The 21,754-nt window shown below is 37.6% G+C and overlaps 1 protein-coding gene across 1 annotated transcript in view; it reads left to right on the top strand.

Annotated features, from left to right (window-relative positions):
• The window catches only part of SLC13A1 (solute carrier family 13 member 1), a 143,882-nt gene extending 122,392 nt beyond the window's left edge, over positions 1-21,490 (top strand). The window contains exon 16 of the mRNA XM_045495476.1: positions 20,947-21,490. The gene's annotated coding sequence lies outside the window, so the exon portion shown is untranslated. The remainder of the gene's footprint in view (positions 1-20,946) is intronic.
• Positions 21,491-21,754: the final 264 nt, after the last annotated feature.

The following is a 21,754-nucleotide window of genomic DNA, read 5'->3' as shown; positions in this document are numbered from 1 at the left end:
ATGTTAAATGAATAATAAATAATGACAGGTTATTCCGCAGGGTCTGGGAAGTAATTTTTTACTACAGTCCTTGATATTGCTCTCCATAAACTTTTAATCTCCATCTCAGCTGGGAAAGTAATTGCTTCTGGTCAGAGCTGGGGGTCCACTGGGAGCGAGCAGTCCTCTCCTCAGGGAACCCCATGGGTTAGTATCCCTAAGTATCCCTAAAATACGCCCTTTTCTTCCTCTCCGTACAGAACCTACTCATGGGTCCTCCTTAGAATTTGAACAGGGCCAGAATCCATCATCAGAACTGGAATTTGAATTCTCGCATTATGCCTCTAGTCAGGACTGTATGTGTGATTTAATGTGCTAGATATTTTATACTTTGACTTAAAGCCAGCTTTATAGTTAATGTATTACTGAAGGCTAAAGTTACTTGTATTTACCTCCCCATATTTTTGTAAAGCCAGAATTCTGAAGATTATAAAGAACATAAGGGGTGCCTGGCTGGCCCAGTCAGTAGAGCATGTGACTCTTGATATTGTTAAGTTTGAGCCCCATGCTGGTTGGAGAGATTACTACAAAGTAAAATCTCTAAAATAAAAAAGAACATCAATCATCCCATGAAGACAGAAATCTCACTGGCCACTATTTACATTCCTCTTCTCCATCTATTTTCTTTATCTTCATTTATTCACTTGACTAAAGAATGTAAACAAGGAAAGAAAACTACATACAATTCCCTAAAGCACTATTGAACATTTCTAGTAGATTGCTTTTTAAAGTCTGTCATTAGCCAAGTTCTTCACAAAATATAAAGCATGTTTGCAAGAAAGAGAATTTTTAACTAGCAGTCTTTGCTGTGCCTCCTGGGAAAACCTACATGGAGAGCAGAGGTGATAACTAAACACGCAAGTACTGTTTGTTATAATATTACTAATCGCATCTTATGCGATCTCCTCTGAATCTATTCTCCAAACATTATGGATATTGAATAGTAATGAAGTGGCTCAATGAATCCAATAACATTCAAGGGAGTTTAAAGTCGACTTCAAATTTAGACTTTTGAGTATCATAACGGAGACAGACTAGTTTACCCGACTTCAAGACTTATTATATAGATAGAGTAATCAAGACTATGTGGTATTGGTAAAGGCATGGACATATATAGTTAACACCGAATGAAGAACCATAAGTAGTCCCATGTAAATATGCCTATTTTGGACAAAGGTACAAAAGCAATTTAATGGAGGAAGGATAGCCTTTACCACAAATGGTGCTGTAGAAGTAGACATCCACAGACAAAACCAGAAAACAAAACAAAACTTTGACCTGAGCTTTATATTGTATGAAAATTAGCTTGATTGATAATGAGCTTAAATGCATAAATGTAAAAACATAAAACTCTAAAATGTTTAGAAAAAAAATGAAAGAAAATCTTCATGGATCTAGGGCTTGGCAAAGAGTTCTTAGACTTAACACCAAAAGTATAATCCATAAAAGCAAAAATTAATAAACTGGATATCAAAATTTAAAACTGTTGCTCAGCAAATCCCCCATTAAGAGATTGAAAAAAAAAAACACAAAATGAGAGAAAATATTTGCAAACCACAGGGACTAATACTGACAATGTATGAAGAACTCTTAAAACTCAGTAAACAAACAATCCAACTAGACAGTGGGCAAAAGATGGGCACCTGGATGGCTCAGTCAGTTAAGCGTCCGACTTCAGCTCGGGTCATGATCTCACAGTCCATGAGTTTGAGCCCCGTGTCGGGCTCTGGGCTGACAGCTCAGAGCCTGGAGCTTGCTTCGGATTAGGTGCCTCCCTCTCTGTCTGCCCCTCCCCCACTCATGCTGTGTGTGTGTCTCCTTCTCTAACTCTCAAAAATAAACATTAAAAACTTAAAAAGAAAGTGGGCAAAAGATATGAAGATACACTTCACAGAGGAGCATATACAGATGTTAAATAAATACATGAAAAGATGTCCAAATCATTATCCATCATGTAAATGCAAATTAAAAACACAACGAGATATTACTACACCCATGTCAGGATGGCTAAAATAAAGAACGACAGCACCGAATGCTGTCAAGGATGTGGAGAAACTCAATCACTCAGTGCTGGTGGCAATACAGGTGGTACTGCCAGTCTGGAAGACAAATTGGCAGCTTCTTAACAAAAAATTGGACATGAAACTCCCATGTGACCCAGCAATTGCAATCCTGGACATTTCTCTGCAATCCAGAGAAATGAAAGTGTATGTTCATACAAAAACCTACGTGCAAATGTTTATAGCAGCTTAGTAGGAAAAGTCAAAAACTGGAAACAACCTCGATGTCCCTCAAAGTGTGAATGGATAGGCAAACTGAGACACATTCGTACCCTGGAACATGACTCAGTATGAAAAAAGAACAAACTTTGCACTGAGTTAGGTCCTTGTGAGGTCTCGGGTCCAGTGAAATTGCTAAAGTGTCTTTGGCCACACAAGTTGGCAAGGCATGCCTTTAGCACTTCTTCAGTGTTGGTGACATTTTGCTTAGTGAGGTGGTAAGCCTTTTGTGAGAGAGTAGCTGTAAATACTTATTACTGACATTGTCCTAAGTTCTAAATAATTGTAAATATTTATTACTGACATGGTCCTAGGTTCTGTCACCACAAACAGTAAATTATGGTGAAAAACAAAACAAATGTGGAGACGGAGGTTGGGATGGAAGGTGCTTTTAGAAGTGCAGACATCACTTTTCAGCTACACCTGAACTTTGCTGAACTGAGATGGATGCAATACTCTGCACGTTCAGGAGCAGTACTGAGCCAGTTTTTCTCCTTCCTCTTGTTTTTATTCTTCACAATCCATCTGGTTTTCACTCTTACTGTCTGAATGGCTGATAGAGTACCTTTTTATAAAGCACTCAAAATGTCTGTGTGAATTGAAAGATGCAGCACACACAATTGCGTGTTCTCAAAGAATTTTCACATTGTTCATTTTCAGTAGAGTCTGATTAAGTGCCTCCTAAGAGCCGAAGCAACAATCTGAACTATCAAAGCAATCAGCAGCCTATCTTTTAATTCTTCTCCATAAAATAATGTCAGCTTGTGAATTAGATTTTCTAAAATTTTCTTGTTGACATTTTCTAATCCTTTTTTTTAATTCCCTTAGAAAAAACATATAACAAATGCTGATTTAATAGTGCCTGCTGTCTCCCATGTATTGTTCTTAATTCCTATCAGCATATGTACAAAATTTTGAGGAAAGGGGCTCCTGGGTAGCTCAGTCAGTTGAGTGTCAGACTTCAGCTCAGGTCATGATTTGGCTTAGGTCCTGATCTCATGGTTCGTGGGTTCCAGCCCCGCATCAGACTATCTACTGTCAGCATGGAGCCCACTTCAGATTCTCTGTCCACCTCTCTCTCTGCCTCTTCCCCACTCACACTCTCTCTCCCAAAAATAAATATTTTTAAAAATTTTCTAGGAAGAGTTGGAAAATCAGCTATGTCCACCACTGCCACTCCTGTTCAGAGGTTAGAATTAGTTGGGGGCTGATTCGGCCCCTTGTACGTAGCATTGTTTAATTTTTTTTTTTTTGATTTTTTAAATGTTTTTATTTATTTTTGAGGCAGGGAGAGGCAGAGCATGAGCAGGGGAGGGGCAGAGAGAGAGGGAGACACAGAATCCAAAGCAGGATCCAGGCTCTGAGCTGTCAGCACAGAGCCTGACACGGGGCTCGAACTCACGGAGTGTGAGATCATGGCCTGAACTGAAGGCGGATGCTTAACCGACAGAGCCACCCAGGCACCCCACATAGCATTGTTTTAAAGCAAGACCTTGTGATGGGTTCTAGGAGTTCTTTGTGAAAATACAACATCGTTATAAATATTTCTGTCACTCTTAGGGAAAAAAATCAGAATAAAAAATAGTCTTCTGGAAAAGATCATTTAGTCCACGTTTTTACTTTTTTGGGTAAATGTGGGTGCCCAAAGAGCTTTGATATGAAAAGCTCATTGATCAGTTGATTTTAAAGGAGGTATGACCACGTTGTTTTGAATGAGTGGAGTATGAAAGCCTGGGATGGGGAGGTAAAAGAATATAGTAGGAACATGTTTGTATACAATATTATCTAAATATTACCAAGATGCCTTTGGATTTGGGTTATTTGCCAGAGTACTATTGTCTAATTTAAGATTAGAAAATTTAAAAATATGAGTTAAGAGCCTGGTTTGGGCTGCGCCTTGGAGCCTCGTGTACCGCTCTACACCGACAGCAAGGAACCTGCTTGGGATTCTTACTCTCTGCCCCTCCCCTGCTCATGCTCACATACACTCCCGTATGCGCTCTCTCTCTTCCTCTCTCTCTGAAATAAATAAATAAACATTAAAAAAAGAAAAAGAGCCTGGTTTGGGAGTAAGAAATACCAGGGCTCCAATATTACCATTTCCCATGTGCATTACTTTGGCCTGCTTATGTAACTCTTTAACTCCAGCTTCTCTGACTATAAAATGTAGTAATGGTAGTTAACTATTGAGATTACAACATATAATGCATGTATTTACTTTTTAAGAAGCACTTTAAAATTGTCCTTACTATTTTATTATTGCTTATAAAACGTGTTTTTACCTATTTGGATCATTACTTTTATACAAGAGTAGGATGAGGAAATGAACTCCTTTTTTTGAATCCTCTTGATAATTTCTTTTAATCTGTTTATTTTTAAACTTTGCCCTGGGCTTCCTTCCAGAAAGGATTGCAATTAGGTTATAGATATTACAATCAAAGAGAATTTTTTTAAAAATAGAGAAAGAAAGAGTATAGGGAAAATAAACCCAGGAAAATCAGTTGAAGCTAAATGCATTGCAGTACATTTAAGGTATGTTTCATATAGTCAGGTGTCTTTTTACCTTGCTGATAAAGAAGATTCCATCCTTTTTTTTTTTTTTAAGTTTTTTTTTTAACGTTTATTCATTTTTGAGACACAGAGAGAGACAGAGCATGAATGGAGGAAGGTCAGAGAGAGAGAGGGAGACACAGAATCTGAAACAGGCTCCAGGCTCTGAGCTGTCAGCACAGAGCCCGACGCGAGGCTCGAACTCACAGACCGTGAGATCATGACCTGAGCCGAAGTCGGACGCCCAACCGACTGAGCCACCCAGGCGCCCCAAGAAGATTCCATCCTTAATGACATTATTCACTATTCATTATTCACTATTAGTGAAACTCCTGAGCTGTTTCTTAGAATGCTCTATAATAAAATCCCATAGTGGGGCACCTAGGTGGCTCAGCTGGTTGAGCATCCGACTTCAGTTCAGGTCATGATCTCACTGTTCTTGAGTTCGAGCCCCACATAGGACTTGCTGCTGTCAGCCTGTCAGCGCAGAGCCCGCCTTAGATCCTCTGTCCCTCCTCTCTGTCCCTCCCCCACTTGTGCTCTCCCAAAAATACATAAGTATTTAAAATATAAAATAAAATCCCACAGAATAATCACAAGACATCACTCAGGGAGAGCAAGTCTTGTTATGACCTGGGTGGGAAGTGTGGGTTTGTTGAGGCAGGTGAGGGATGGAGGAGAAATGTCACAATTTTAGTTCAGGTGTTTTGTGTCTGACTGACTTGACTCTGAGTATTTTATCTAAAGAATGACCATTACAGTCTTTGAAATATATTCCATGTATATTGATTTTTATATCTATTTTTAGTTTTTAATTCTAAAATGCTTCAAACATACAGAAAAGCACAGAACGTATTAGTAACCACGCCAGCGTACCCACTGTCCCATGAACCCACCATGCAAATTTTTAAAATTAATAACAACTTATGATATTTGTCCCATATATTTTTCCAAAAGACAGGAATATTCCAAATAACATCTAAAGGCCCCTAAAACTCATTACTGCCACCAGAGTCACGTGATGACTATCCATGACAGTAATGACTATCCATGTTAGCATACATTTTCTCCAGTTGTATGTATGTATAAGTAATTTCTAGTACTGTGTTTAGAATGTTTATTAAGTTTTATATAAATTTTATCATTCTGTGCGTATATTTTACAGTACATTTTTCTTAATAACTGTATTCATATGTGTAGATCTAGTTTATTCATTTTAATTTCTATATAGCATTAGATTTTATTTTAAAGGACAATTTTATCAACTCCCCCAATGACGGGCAGATATTTTTTCCCCAGTAATATTCTTTTACATGGCTCGTTGTGCACATGTATGAATTTCTCTAGAGAAGATCAATGCAATTGAAATTGCTTATTTCCAGAGCATGGACAGCTCCAATTTTACCAGGTATTGCCTACGTAGCTTTCAGTAGAGGCTGTCTTCATTTATACTCCTGACAGCAATGTGTAGGAGTTCTCATTTGCCCACATCCTTTTCCACATTTGTTGTTAGACATTTCAACTCTTGCCATACTCATAGGAATTTTATCTTGATATTGCTGTAACATTTTCTAATATGTTCTGAAGTTGAACATTTTTCCATATATTTATTAGCTAGCCCTTGGAATTTCATGTTCTTTGAATTGTATATAAATAGGTTTTCCCTAACCTTCTGCTATTTATTTTTATTGATTTATAGTAATTCTGTACCTTAGATAGCAATCCTCATGCTGTTTGGCAGGCTGCTGTTGTTGTTGTTTTTCATGATGGATTATCTTTGAACCAAGTTGTTAATTTTAGCACAGTAAAACTTATGTGTTGTTTCCTTTAACATTTTGTGGGTTTTGCCTTTTTGCCCTTTATGGATATACTCTGTGCGCTCATATAAAAAAACACGTCCCTGCCCCCCAATATCATAAAGCTATTTTCTTATGTTTTACAGCAATGCTCATATATAAAATTATTTTATAATTTTTTTTCTTTTTTTTTATCTCCGTCCAACTTTATTATCAAGGTTATAATACTTTTATCCTGTGAGTTAAGTATCTTTCCCACTTTTTCTATTCTCTGGGATCATTTATATTAGATATAGATTATCTTTCTTCTAAGACTTGAAAGAAATTGACTACATAAATATCTAGAATTTTCCCACAAAATTTTGCTATGAACGTTCTCATATAGCAAATTAGAAGGAATTTTAGTGAAGGCTCTTCTACCTACTACCTAGATTCCACCATTAACATTTTTCTCTACTTGCTTTATCACATATTTGTCCATCTCTCCATCCCTCTGCCCAACTAGATTGTTGGTTAGTAAGTAGTTTTGATTCTTCTTTGATGTTGTAAATCTAGATTTTTAAAAACTCTGTTACAAATGACTCACCTTAGTTTTCAATATTATTAGAATAAAATTTTCAACATGAGCCTGTTATTTTGTCTACTATATTTGTAACTGTGCCCTATATCTCCATTATTATTTTTTTTTTACAAATTAAGTGATCATGACCTAGTTCACAAAACATGTCTCAATAAATTACAATAAATCCGTTTTTGACAATGTTTTATAACCACAATGTAATAAAATCAGCTAATAACAAAAAGATAGTTCAAAATGTTTAGAAGGCTTAAAAACATTTCTAATAAATTTCTAATAAATGTGAATTATATGTTATGTTGTGTTTGTTACATATGTTCTATGTGTTATTTGCCAGTAACATCTCTTTGCTGTCAGCATTTATTGCTACCAACTGATTTGTGGTTATATCCAATATGAATTTTTTGTTGTACTACATTTGTTCAGATCTCGTTTCATGTGCTTTAGTAAGATTCTAGTTTTATTCTTATAGGTCCCATGCTGATTTTATGTTATTGATGTTATCATCAGAACAAGTACTTTTTCCCTGAGCTACTTTTTTCTGTGGAGTTTCATACAATGTTCAACTGATTCACCATAATTAGTACATTCTTCCCTTCATTAGTTTCAACGTGGCTAAAAGCTGTCATCTCATCTGTTCTTGTTGGAGATGGCATGTGTCACTGCTTTTTCTTCCTCAGATTTCTTTTTCTATTCAGATTACTTACCCTTTTCCTGACTCTGAAAAGGGGTTGCTTGAAGAACATTTGCCAGACACAAAGAATGACAATTGTGCATTTGCCATTACTGGTCCTGGTATCACCAGGTTCTCCCTCAGATATTTCCCCCTCATGTTTACCATCAGCCACATGAAGACTTCTGGACCCGAACACCGCACTTAACACCTCCTTCACTCATTTAGTGACAAGATTCTTATTAGATCCAAAGCAGTCTTGGGACCCAGAATTAAATAAAAATAGTAGCTCACACTTAGTGAGTTTGGACTGTGCTGCAGGCATGGTTTGGGGGGATTTACACGTACCTTCTCACATATTTTGGACGCAGATATTTTATTCCACGGTCATCACAAAAACATTTTTAACCTTCCTACAGTGAGATATATTTGATGCTTGCCTCACCAGTTTGTTAAAGGTGGCAAAATTAGTTTAGTTCAGACTCAATGGCAGCAGGATTAGTGATAAACAAGTTTTCAGCATTTTCCTCTGGCCCTTATGTTTAAGATTAAGTTAACATTGCCACGACATATTAGATTAGCGTAATTTCAGTCATTATTTGCATAGCCTATGGAAAAATATGCAAAAGCAGCCAAACATAATTTATTATTTGGCCTTTAATACACTTAAAGTCTTGCCGGTGACTGTAGAAGATTATAAATGTTCCTCGTAGGTTTTTTTTTTATTATTTTTTTTTCCTTCTCCCTTCATTTGGTGCTGTTTACTAAAGCTGTACTCGCTCACTGCTTTCGCATACTGATCTAATGGTTTTTGTTCACATTCAAACAGATAAGGAAAGTACATATACAGTCCCCAGACCCTCCATGCGGGGAGGATCCTGCCTTGTGTCCCTGGATAGACAGCTGCTTCCTGACGTTGGTGCCCGCCTGCTTACACTTCCTTTGTTAGCTGTGTGATGTATCTATTTGTAGGTTGCAGAGTCAAGAGATTCAGGGTTTTCATTCCCTTTCGAGTCAGATTCTTTAGGCTTACCCTTAGTCTCCTCTGTTCTGGGCAAAAACTCCTCCTTTCTGATCACCACGGAGGTTAATATTTGCCCTCAGTCGAGCTCTGCCCCACTTCCCCTCCCTCAGAGTGTAGGGAAGAGGACGGGGTGCTTCTGCCAAACTTACTGGGGAAAGAAGCAAAACAAATGAACAAGGTAAATATGTAGCCCTTTAATGTGCATTCTCATCTCTTGTTCTTGGAGATTCTGATTTCTGTCACACATTGGCTCAGTGGGGAGAACTAGCTTACCAGTTGGTCTTTGAATGTCTTTCCTTCTCCCTTCAGTATGTACCAGGGTTTCTCAACAACAGCACTCCTGACATTGTAGTCCTGGTAAGTCTTTTATGTGAAGAACTGTGCTGTGTCCTGTAGGGTGGCTAGCAGCTTTCCTGGCCCCTACCTGCTAGATGCCAGCAGCAGACGTCCTCCACTTGGGACAACCAGAAATATCTCTGGACTATGTCAAATGTCTCCCAGGAGTCAGAATTACCAGTTAAGGCTACTAATATATATCATTTAATTGTAATTATAGATACTATTAATCTAATTTATTACAGAAAACAAAAGTGCTATTGTAACAAAATACCTCTTAAATTTTCATATTTAAAGAAGGAAGTAGAATATTTTTTAAATGGACCAAATTGACAAAAATAGTAAATAATTCAATAGATGGGAACGACCAAGAGCATTGCATTGTAGCCCACAAGGACGTAACCGCTTGCTGTCAGGCATTTGTATTATAGTGACTGCACCCCTCATTCTTTCCTTCAGCAATATTGGTATAATTACTTTGCTCTAGGAACTGTGTGGAGGACAGGGGTTACAGAAATGAAAATGAAACAGAACAATCCTTGTCTTTAAACATTGTTTGACAAGTATAGTTTTTCTGAAGATATAATCTTAATAAATTTAAGGAATGTACAAAGTCTGAAGTCAGTGTTGAATAAAAGTTTAATTCTAAACTTTGTCGTTTTCTCAATTTTTGCCAAACTACTTTTGCCAGTGTCAATAAAAACTAAAATTTCACGAATTTTTGTCAGCGAAAGAAAAACTATCCTAAGTTATCAACAACAATTTAATAAACCTTTTTTTTTTTCATTTTCTATTGTTATTGAAGTTAAATTAACTAAAACATCGCCATGATAATTTTAGGGATCTGTTTTCATGACTAGGCAAACATGACTACTTTTTTCTCTCACTCAGCATAATAATTTTATTTTTTTATTTTTTAATATAATTTATTGTCAAATAGGCTTCCATACAACACCCAGTGCTCATCCCAATAAGTGCCCTCCTCAATGCCCATCACCCACCTTCCCCTCTCCCCCCACCCCCATAAACCCTCAGTTTGTTCTCTGTATTTAAAAGTCTCTTATGGTTTGCCCCCCTCCCTCTCTGTTGGTAACTTTTTTTGTCCCCTTCCCCTCCCCCATGGTCTTCTGTTAAGTTTCTCAAGATCCACATATGAGTGAAAACATATGGTATCTGTCTTTCTCTGCCTGACTTATTTCACTTAGCATAATACCCTCCAGTTCTCCCCACGTTACTTCAAATGGCCAGATTTCATTCTTTCTCATTGCCAAGTAGTATTCCGTTGTATATATAAACCACATCTTCTTCATCCATTCATCAGTTGGTGGACATTTAGGCTCTTTCCATAGTTTGGCTATTGTTGAAAGTGCTGCTATAAACATTGGGGTACAAGTGCCCCTATGCATCAGCACTCCTGTATCTCTTGCGTAAATTCCTAGCAGTGCTATTGCTGGGTCATAGGGAGGTCTATTTTTAATTTTTTGAGGAACCTCCACACTGTTTTCCAGAGAGGCTGCACCAGGCAAACATGAATTTAAATTGGCTTGTGTTCATACATGCTTCTTTAGTTTGTATATTTCCCTTAACAATATATATTAAATATAACATGATAATACATGTATTTCCTCCGTTTATAATGAATGTAGAAAATTTCTTTGTGAGAATATACCATGAAGTATTTGCCTTCCCTCCACTGATATACACTGAGGTCATTTGCAAGGTTTCATTATTAGAAATGATACTGCAGTGAAAAGCCTTCTTCATACCTCCTTCTGCACTTCGGTGAGAATTTCTGAACAGTAGGTACCTTGTGCTATGACGCATCTGCACCTTCACTCTGTGTTACCAAGTGATCCTCGAAAGTGCTACACTAACTTCTGCTGCCACTGAAATTATTGATAATTTCCACTTAAACCCTCATTCTTTCCAACAGTTGATATTTGCAATTCTCTTACAATCTTAGCCAATTTGATGAATGGATAATTAGTATTTGATGATTGAAGTTTGCATTTCCCTGACTGATAATGAGAATAAATATTTTACGTTTCTTCTTCTATGAATTTCCTGTTCATATATTTTTCTATTTATCTTTCTATTGAGTTGTCTGGCTTCTATTTATTAATAGAAGAATTTCTATTTTTTTATATTTATTTTCTTGCTTGTATTTATATTTTCTTGCTTGTAATCCTTCGACACTTGTACTCGTGTTTATCTTGTCCTGGTGAATGACCATATTTTGCTTTTGTCTGCTTTGTTTTTTGAATTGAGTTAAAGTTTTTAGATTTAAGTCCTCATTGAATTAGCTTTTAATCCTCATTAATTTTTATCAAATTAATGTTTCCTTTGTGTTATATTCTATATGTATCTTATTTAAAAAAAGCTTTCTCTACTCCACTTATGAAGTTATTCCCTATAATTTCTTTTAAAATATTTGTCTTGCTTTTCACCTTTGTTTTTAAATGAATTTAATTTGTTTTTGTAAATACTGAGAATAAGCGTCTATTTTTAAGTTTTCAGTATGAACACATCTATTGCCCCAGTAGTAGGGCAATTGTCTCAATAACTGGAGAAGTCTAATATTTTCCCCATCGATTTTTCACATGCCAAACTCCCATTATAAGAATAATCCCTGTTTGGGGACTCTATTCTCTTTCATTGACCCATTGGTTCCAGTTTTTTTAAAATAAAGTTTTAATAAGGTTTTTAAATAAATTTTATTTTTAGAATAATTTTAGACTTATAGAAAATTGCAAAGACAGTGTAACATTTATGTTTTGCACCCAATTTCCCCTATTATTAGCACCTTAATTAGTACGGTATATTATGATTAGCGAGCCAATATTGGTTCATTATTATTAATTAAAGTGCATTATTTAATCCTATTTCCTTAGTTTTACCTGACATCCTTTTTCTGTTCCAGGATAAGCCTGCATTAAGTTGTCATATCTCCTTAGGCTCTCCTAACAGTTTCTCAGACTTTCTTTGTTTTGATGATCTTGACAGTTTTGAGAGGTACTGGTCAGGTAGTTTGTAGAATGTCACTCTATTGGGATTTGTCTAATGTTTTTTTTCTCATTATTAGACTGGGCCTCTAGGTTTTTTGATCTGCTTGGGTGCCTGCCCTGCTCTCCCCAGAAAGCTTCGTTATGTGAGTAATACAACTTTCCGTTTCCTATCGGTGCTAGTGTGGCATATCAGCCTGACATGGCGACTGAATTTGAGGAGGAGGGGAGACAGTCAGGCCTGCCTCACTAGGGTGGCTATAAGAGTTTCATTGTTCATTAAAATAGATTCGGACTTCTTTGAATTGAGACCCGATACTATGTTCTTAGTGAACATTTACAGACAACTAAATATTCTTTTAAATTTCTTGTAAATTTCTCTTTTAATTTCTCCTGATATCTCAGGATATCAATTATGAGCCTGTGGTGATAGATTTTATGTCACAGCTGTCTGACTTTCCCCTGTGGCTCAACACGATACTCTCCCTGACATCATAGTCATTCTCTTATATTTAAAAAAAATGAAGCTTTAAAGCTTTGCTTCTAATATTTCCTATGAATTTATGTTGGGCTTCTATAAGGAAAAGATATAATTGATATAAATTTATAAAAGGTATAAAATTTTTTTCTATATAAATGACCAATTCTTCCAGTACTGTTTGTTAAATGCCCTTATCTTTCCTCACTGGTTTGAAAGACTCTGTCATATAAAAGTATTTCCATCTATGTTTGTGCAATATCACCACGGACTCCAAGTAGGGGAGCCTCTAGCTGAGGACCCATGCTTCAGAATGTCTGCAATGGTCCCTCTCCAGCCACATCCCTTCCTATGATGAGAGCAGGCAGCAAGGCAAGAGACATACCCACCCAGAGCCCTGTCCCAGTTTTCAACCTACCTAGTGTTGGATACCCTGGATCCCAGAATTTCATGTCCAAACAACTCTGAACCCTCTTGCAGGTATAGGGCCTGCACAATTTGCTTTCCTTAAGAGGAGACCATACCACCAATAAGCAGGAGGGCTGACCAAGTGGAGGCTGTGTTGGTGGATCCATGGGAAGGGCTTGGATGTTCAGGCTAGTGTCCACACTAGGCGTGCATGAAACCTTTAGGAATGGGAAGAGAATAGGGTCAGGCCAAGACTCAGAAGCAGGAGTCAGAGGCCTATGCGTCCTGTACCACCACATTCTGAGACAGGACTCAAACAGTCCGAGAATTATAAATTCAGACCTTGCCTTCCAAATATATATACATATGAATGTGTATGTGTCAAATTAAAAAGATAAAACATATTTCACTTATTTGTTTGCTAGCTTACTTAAATGGTATATGGGTTTCCATTTGCACTCTTGCCCTAGCTCCTACAAATGGTAAGGGGTGTCTTGTGTTCGTGTTTGTTTCTAGGTTCTTCATCATGTTCCATTGGGCTATTTGTCTGTTTCTGTTTCAATAGCACCCTGCCTTAATTAATGTAATAATTAATCAAAAGGGAAAGTCCCCTACCAATTTTGTTCTAAATTATTTTAGTTATTTTTGTCCTTTTTTCCTCCAGTATAAATCTGGGAGGGGGGGATCAGCTTATCAAGTTCAAAAGAAAATCTCCTTTAAACTATCATTTTTACTGTTTCATTCTCTTTTTAATTTAAAAGCTCCCTTTTAGGCTAATGTATGAATTTTCTCATATTTTAACTGCCTGCCATTGGTTCTGTCTTAGCCTCTAAATCAGTGGTTCTAGACCAGAGGGACTTTGTTCCCCCAGGGGACATTTGACGATGTCTGGAGACGTTTTTGGTTGTCACAAATGAAGTGAGGGGTGCCACTGGCATCTAGTGGGTAGAGACCAGGTTGCTGCTAAACATCCTGAAGTGCATACAACAGCCCTCACAGCAAACCGTGTGACCCAAAATGTCAAAGGTGCTGGGGCTGAGAACCCCGTTCCAGACGACACAGGAGCATGCAGAACCATTATGACACATATATACACGTAAGTGCATGTTACAAGTGTGTGGACCCGTTTGCACGTCTGTGAGTATATTGTCATCGGTACTGAGCTAACTGCTTTCTTACCCCCTGCCCTGCATCTGAGAGTCTCAAAGCAATTTACCGACATTATCCTGTTAGTCCTCATCCAGAGCTCTCGAAATAGGTGACAGCATGATTACCCTTGTTTTATTAATTCAGAGACACAGATTAAGTGCTTTCCCAATGTTCTTTACAAAAGTAAAACTATTGAAAACCATGTTCCATGAAGCCCTCTGTTTCAGCCATTATGTGATAGATGATAGTTTCTTCTTTTCTTCTGCTTTAAGAAGTTGGATGACTTTTCTTCAGGCAACAATACCCTTCCTACTTTTCAACACACAATTCAATTCTAAGTACCTAGTTCTTAACATAGAAAGGAGTCTAATTTTAATACACACTTAAAAATTTTATTTAAGTAGGTAGAAATATTTTCATACTTGAAGGAAAAAATCTAGGGAAAACCTTTATAAAAGTTTGGAATGGTTTAGTGATTAAGAATCTGAAAAGAACTAATGCTGTAAAGGAATTTACTGAACTTTATTTCATTTAATCAGGATAGCAGTGTCATTAGGTTTTAGACTTCATTTGTAAGCTTAATATTTAACAGCAAACTGATCTTCCGTAATTCTGAAGGGATTATTATTGATCATATTGATTCTTAAGGAATCATAAATCTGGATATGGATATAAAAGAATATTTCATGCTGAGGGCACTGGTCATAAGGGCAAATACATCTTCCTTGCTCTCATAGCCAGTGGAATTATACTTGAGTATGTGTGATGATTAATTTTATATGTCAACTTGGCCAGGCCATGGTGTCCGGATATGCGATCAAACATTGTTCTGGATAGTTCTTTGATAATCATTGTTTTGGATGATAGTAGCATTTAAAATAGTAACATAGAATAAAGCCCGTCACTCTCCTTAATGTGGATGGGCCTCTTCCAATCAGGTGAATTCCTGAAAACAACAGACTGACCTCCTCCTAGCAAGAGGGAATTCTGCAGCAAGTGGCCCGTGCACTTGAAGTACAGCATTGGTTCTTTCTGGATCTCCAGTCTGCCAGCCCACCCTGCAGATTTTGAATTTGCCAGCCTCAATAATCAAATGAGTCAATTTCTTAAAGTAGATATCTTTCCATAGATATACACACACCCTATTGGTTCTGTTTCTCTAGAGAACTCGGAGTAATAAAATATGTAAAGAACTTCTTTATCATGTATCAACAATATGGATTGATACACATAGACTTTGAACTAAAAAGAATTATACATAGTGTCTAGTAACCAGCTGTGTTTTCTTTTATTTAGACAATTGGTTTACACACTTTTTCATCTTCTCCACTCTCAAATCCCATCAATGTGCTGTGATTATCACAAACACACTAAGATAAATTCTACGTATCCTGTTCTCCTGTCCTTCTTGAACATATGGGAAACTAAACTTCCTAGGAGTTAGGTAGCCAGGCCAGTGGGACTAGTCTTGGCTAAAGAAATGTGAATGGAAATGACTTGTGTTACTTCCAGGTTGAGGCAGTAAATCTTCCTGTGCAATTCTCCAGTCTCCCTCTTTCCCCGCCTCAGCAAACCCTGAAACCTGATGTTGAAATGTCAATGCCTCCCTTAACCAGAATCCTTGAGTGACTATCTGTGGAGCAAAGCCTGCCTCTGCCCAGCTTTGATACAGAAACAAGTCTTTATTGTCTTTAACTATTGGAATTCATGGCTAATGTTTTACCACAGGATAAACCTGGTTTATCCTGACCAATATATATGGCAACGCTTCCTTGCTGGCACTACATAAATGCTGGAAGAAAAGGGGACTGCAACTATACTCTTATGAAATATGGTCATATTATCTAAAAGAAGAAGGTGAATCCAGAATTAATACAATATAATCTAAAATTAATTAATAACGTTCTAAAATTAACACTATCATGTTATCTGATACTTTGGCTAAATTCAAATGTATTTAAATCAGTTTATGGATATAGATAAAATCTTCTGTCTCACACTTTTCTGGCATTGTCCAAATCATTTCAATTTCCTGTACAACTGTTTCCTTACTACATTGTTATAAAAATTAGGATGAGAACTAGTTTTTTTAACCTTGTGAGCTTCTTATGAGAAATGCTTTTAAGAAATAAGAGCACAAGTTTTATTTGGAGCTAATATTCCAGGGCACATACAAATCAAAGAATAGTGATTACATAATTTTAGACCCATTAATATAAGGAGATATAAGTTGACATTATGTACCTGACTCAGTTCTTTCTTCCACTTCCTCTCCTTCTAGATATGATGAAACAAAGATATCACAAGGTTTTTCTGGTTCCCGAGCTAGCCTTCCCACCCCCATGGAAGGAAAAGGTGGAACCATCCCACCATGGAAGGAAAAAAAGAAGAAAAATACTTAAATCTCAAATCTACCTTAGCAGAAACAGGCACAGGGCCTTAGTCTTTTGCCCTGCCAGAGTAAACTGCTTTTCAAATCTAAAAGTAATGAGGAGAGTCCTGAATTTGTCTTACTTTCTGGGTATAAACTCTGTATCTAAAAGTTACTCTCTTGTGATGCTGAATTAGTCATTTACTCTCCCTTATCCTCAATTTCCTCAATTCAAAAAAATAAATTTATAAATATGTAACTCCTGTAGTTCTTCCCCAGGTGGCCCCTTGGTGATGCTTAATAATCACTCAAAATTATCTGATGCTTAGTAATTACTGAAAATTAATTATTAAATAAATACAATCATGGATGGGTGGCTGGTAACTATGAAATTTGTAGATCAAAATAATGTTTGTTTAAATATTTTCTCTTTTTAAAAAAAAATTTTTAATGTTTATTATTTTTGAGAGAGAGACAGAGACAGAGCAAGCAGGGAAGGGGCAGAGAGAGAGGGAGACACAGAATCAGAAGCAGGCTCCAGTCTCTGAGCTGTCAGCACAGAGCCCGATGTGGGGCTCGAGCTCATCACGAGATCATGACCTGAGCTGTAGTGGGCCGCCCAACCGACTGAGCCGCCCAGGTGCCCCAAAAATATTTTCTAAATGATTAAGAGCTATAAAGATATAAGGTATTATCAATAGAAAAGTGTTTTGAAAATATTATCTCTAATATTTATTAGATATGAGTCTAAAACCTTCTGGCTTAACAACATAGAATTCTTTTAGATTCTGTATGCACTTAGTAGACGCCTCAGAAGTTGGGGAGTTCCTTTCATAGCAATCTGAGCAAAAGGGGACTTCAGTGCTCCACCCCCCCCACCAACCTGTCCCTGGAAATGCATGTTCACAGCATATTTGAACTTCATAATGCAGTTGGAGTTTCTGCACCAGGAAGGTCGGCCCCTCTAAAAGCAATGCCTCAGAAATAGTTTGAGAGGGGGGCACCTGGGTGGCGCAGTCGGTTAAGCATCCGACTTCAGCCAGGTCACGATCTCGCGGTCCGTGAGTTCGAGCCCCGCGTCAGGCTCTGGGCTGATGGCTCAGAGCCTGGAGCCTGTTTCTGATTCTGTGTCTCCCTCTCTCTCTGCCCCTCCCCCATTCATGCTCTGTCTCTCTCTGTCCCAAAAATAAATAAACGTTGAAAAAAAGAAATAGTTTGAGAGGGACCACAGAAGGGATGCCTTTATACCTCACCCTCTATACTCACCTCTCATAGAAGATGAGGAAAATATTCATGGGACCACCTGGGGAAGCACTTTCTCCAAAACAATGAATATATGTGAAAGACTTTTGACCTTGAAGTGGTGCAGGAATTAGGTTTACCCTTCGGTGTAGTTTAGGGTCTTGAAATCCTAGGAACCTACAAAGGTGAAGTAACTCTTCAGACCAGATCTTCAAAGAAAGCCTCTGACTGAACTTCAGCTGAAGTAACTTCAAACAGGTGCAGACTCTGACATCTCTGAGTTCTTCCAAAGATCAGCCCATGTCTGGTTCTGATTTGCTGTTGATTTAGAGAAACTCTTTATTTTCTTTGGGCATCAAAGTTTGTTTTTGTCATAAACAAAAGCCTCTCCTATCTCACTGCCCCCAGACCCAGCTCATAGCAGAACTCTCAGAGTATTTAATCAACAATAAAGACTGACTTTAACTCAAGAAATTTACTTAGAACTTTCGAGCATTAGGCAATTTGCTAGTTATCTGTGAAATTCATCTTTGACTTATAAATAAAGCAATTAAACTTGCTATCTTTTTTTTAATGCTTATTAAATTTTAAGAGAGAGAGATACAGAAAAGAGTAGGACAGCCTAATTAGGTAATGGCTGATGATGACAATTGCACCTTTATTTTTCTTTGTATGATTCTAAACTTCACTCCTCTCTCCACACCAGTGCCATTATCACTACCGCAGCCAAACTCCTTTTCTACTGGTTTAATCATATTCTACTGGGGCTGCTTTGTGAGACAAACAGTAATAAGAAGTCTCAAGAAAAGGGAAGTTTAAATAGTGATATATTTAACAGTTTCATAACTCCTTAGTTTTTGAAGAATTTCAAGGACCTTGGTTCATAATGGACAGGCACCAGATACCTACCTACAAATGATGTTTTCCAAAAATAACACTCCTTACGATCACTACCTTATGTCGCAGACTATGAGTCTGGAGTTCTCTCTTGTCCAGCAAGAGGACAGATGCAGAATTGACTATGAGAGAGGCTAATGTCTGGGAGGAGACAAGAGCCCCGAACAGGGGTATTTTATTGAGATATCAAGATCTTACACATGTGGTGAACGTGCAGAAGAAAACAGATAGTAATCGTTAACTTGTGTGTGTAAGAAGCAAAGGGCCTGGGGGGCAAGTGGAATTTGAAGTTGTGATCAAAGTATATTGGTGCCAGATGGAAAGTAGTTTCCTGCAGATGATATAACAAGTTACTCGTGATCCCGTTATAATATCTCACTAACTCATCTTGGGCAGTTTCTCCCTGTGGTGGCAGCTTTCCACCCTAAGCTTTTTTTTTTTTTTTTAACATATTTGGGTAAGTATAAGGAATTCTTGAACCTATTTCCCACACCCTTAAGTCTGAAACAATTAACATGAGGGCAGAAAGCTCCCCCTGGTTTGTGGCTTTCTTTGCTATGGTCCCTGATATTTGCTCTCAGGTACCTCGATAAGCCTAGACTGATTTCTTATAAGTATACAAGAATGAGGGTGTGCCAACATAGCTTACTCGCTTTTTCTCTCTGTCTCTTTTTCTCTCCAACAGCCTGTAGGATACATGGGATATAAATACTCTTTCCTATTCCAGCCAATAACATTCCTGAAAGAATGAATTATTAACACCAGAGATTGTCAAACTATTTGTGATAAAATAGTTATACATATTATGAAATGTAGTTCTGTTCTATTATTTTCATCAAGACTGAGTAGACAAAGTGGTAGAGACCCATCACTACATGCAAACAAATTCTTTTCTCATCAAGGCCTGTCCCCATCCTCCACCTTCTGGTCACACTAATTATATGAGACAGCTTGTAGGGATAGTAGAGGCTCTCATGCCTACCACAGAATTCACAGTTGGGTGTCAAAGCAAAAATTCCACCAAAGTCAAACAAGTAAGGAAGATTTTGTGCTGAGCTGTTGCAACAGGGAGCCAGGCCAGAACTGAGTTTGAATTCATCTCTGTTGAAATAAAAGGCAGGAGAGTTTTGAAGCACTGGGGTGAGCTTTTGAAAGAGTATTGGAGGACATTAGGAGGAAAGGTTGGTTAATGAAATGTGTGGAGCCACTGAGTTATTCCTGAGTTTGCAAATGTTTTTCTGTGATTAGGCCATCTGTGTTCACCCATAGAACTTACAAGTTAGCCTCCTGTTCTCCCACAGAAAGTATGGCCCTATTTCCCTGATGATTACATTTCAAAGAAACAACTCCCAGACCCTGGAGAAAGACATTCCTGGGTTTAAAACTGGCGAGAGGTTTCTAAAAGGTTTATGTCTCAAAGGAGCAGAGAAAGAATTTACATGTTTTCTAAAGCAAACGCTCTGAGAAAAGGGAGGTCAGGATCCTGGAGTCAGGAAGAAGTCTGTCTAAAGTCAGGAAGCTGAGAGGAATGTTCAGGTTGTCTTGGTCATGGGCCCATTTTAATTACTGCTGAACTAGAGTGTCTCCACAGTATGACCTTCTACAAAATAAAATTTGGTAGAAAATGAACTTATTTTAACTATATACAAGAAGGTTTAGTCACAGAATGGCCTCCCTGGGAGGCCTCCTCTAAGGCAGATCTCCACAGAAGTACACATTAAAAAATACAAGATGTCAATTTGTTTTCCAGTATATTCCTACTGACTATTGTGATCAAAACACAAAACTGATTTTCACATGAAATCAAGTCACCATATGGCTCAAGTGACCTGAAGAACCATAGGTCTTGTGAATCATGTCTTGCTTTTTGCTTAGACATGAAGGTGAAATCCTTAAAAACTTTTCTTCTTTTTAATGATATGCACTGATAGAGCTACTGGTTTGTTCCCCACTTCCATATATCACAGAATGAGCTTTGTTACCAAAAATCAAGGACTTTGGTTTTCATTCCCGACTCAAACGCTCCCCGACTCCCACCTCTAGTCCTTTTTGTTTTTTTGTTTGTTTGGAAGTTGAGAAGCTTTTTTAACACCTTGCTCTTAGAATATAATTTATGTTTCTTTAGGTACCCAGAAGCCAGAAAGGCATCATATAAATAAAATTAACTTCATTTTGAACCAGGCTCTAAACTGGTTAATGGAAACCAAGATGAATTGCTTCTGAATGGAAATCAACACTCATCCCTAGAATTGGAGCACCTATCCCAACAAACAAAAGAACTGTTACGTAAAGAATAATTTTCTGTTTATAAATCTCTGTGTATTTCTAATCATGCTTATTGTCATATGAACAAAGTGTAAGTTAGAAAGAAGCTCACTTCCCAATAGTTGGATCTTCATTTAATATTCATCCACAGTCGCTGCTGGAATTAATTACTCACACCTGTGCACGTTGTTCCCCTCATACTTTTGCTTCTACCAGCAGCCATCAGGAATTACCCAGCCTCTGGGCTACTTCTCTAAGTCGCTTAGAGCCACCCACTCACAGATTGTTTTTTTTCTAAGGATGTGGTTTCTTAGTATTCCTCTGGGTTTTCTTTGTTTGTTTTCCTAGCTTTGTTGAGATAGAGTTGACGTATGGTATAAAAGGTGTACAATGTGATGATTTGATATATGTATATATTGTGAAATGATTACCACAATAAGATTAGTTAACACCTCCATCCCCTTACACGGTTACGCGCGCGCGTGTGTGTGTGTGTGTGTGTGAGAGAGAGAGAGAGAGAGAGAGAGAGAGAATTTAAGATCTCCTCTCTTAGCAACTTTCAAGTATACAATACAGTATAGTTAACTATAGTCATCAGAATGCGCCTTGGGTCACCAGAACTTATTTATTTTATAAGTGAAAGTTTGTTCCCTTTGACCAACATCTTC

This window comes from Leopardus geoffroyi, chromosome A2 (assembly GCF_018350155.1).
Source record: "Leopardus geoffroyi isolate Oge1 chromosome A2, O.geoffroyi_Oge1_pat1.0, whole genome shotgun sequence".
NCBI lineage: Eukaryota > Metazoa > Chordata > Mammalia > Carnivora > Felidae > Leopardus > Leopardus geoffroyi.
This window is presented reverse-complemented; position numbering and strand designations above follow the sequence as displayed.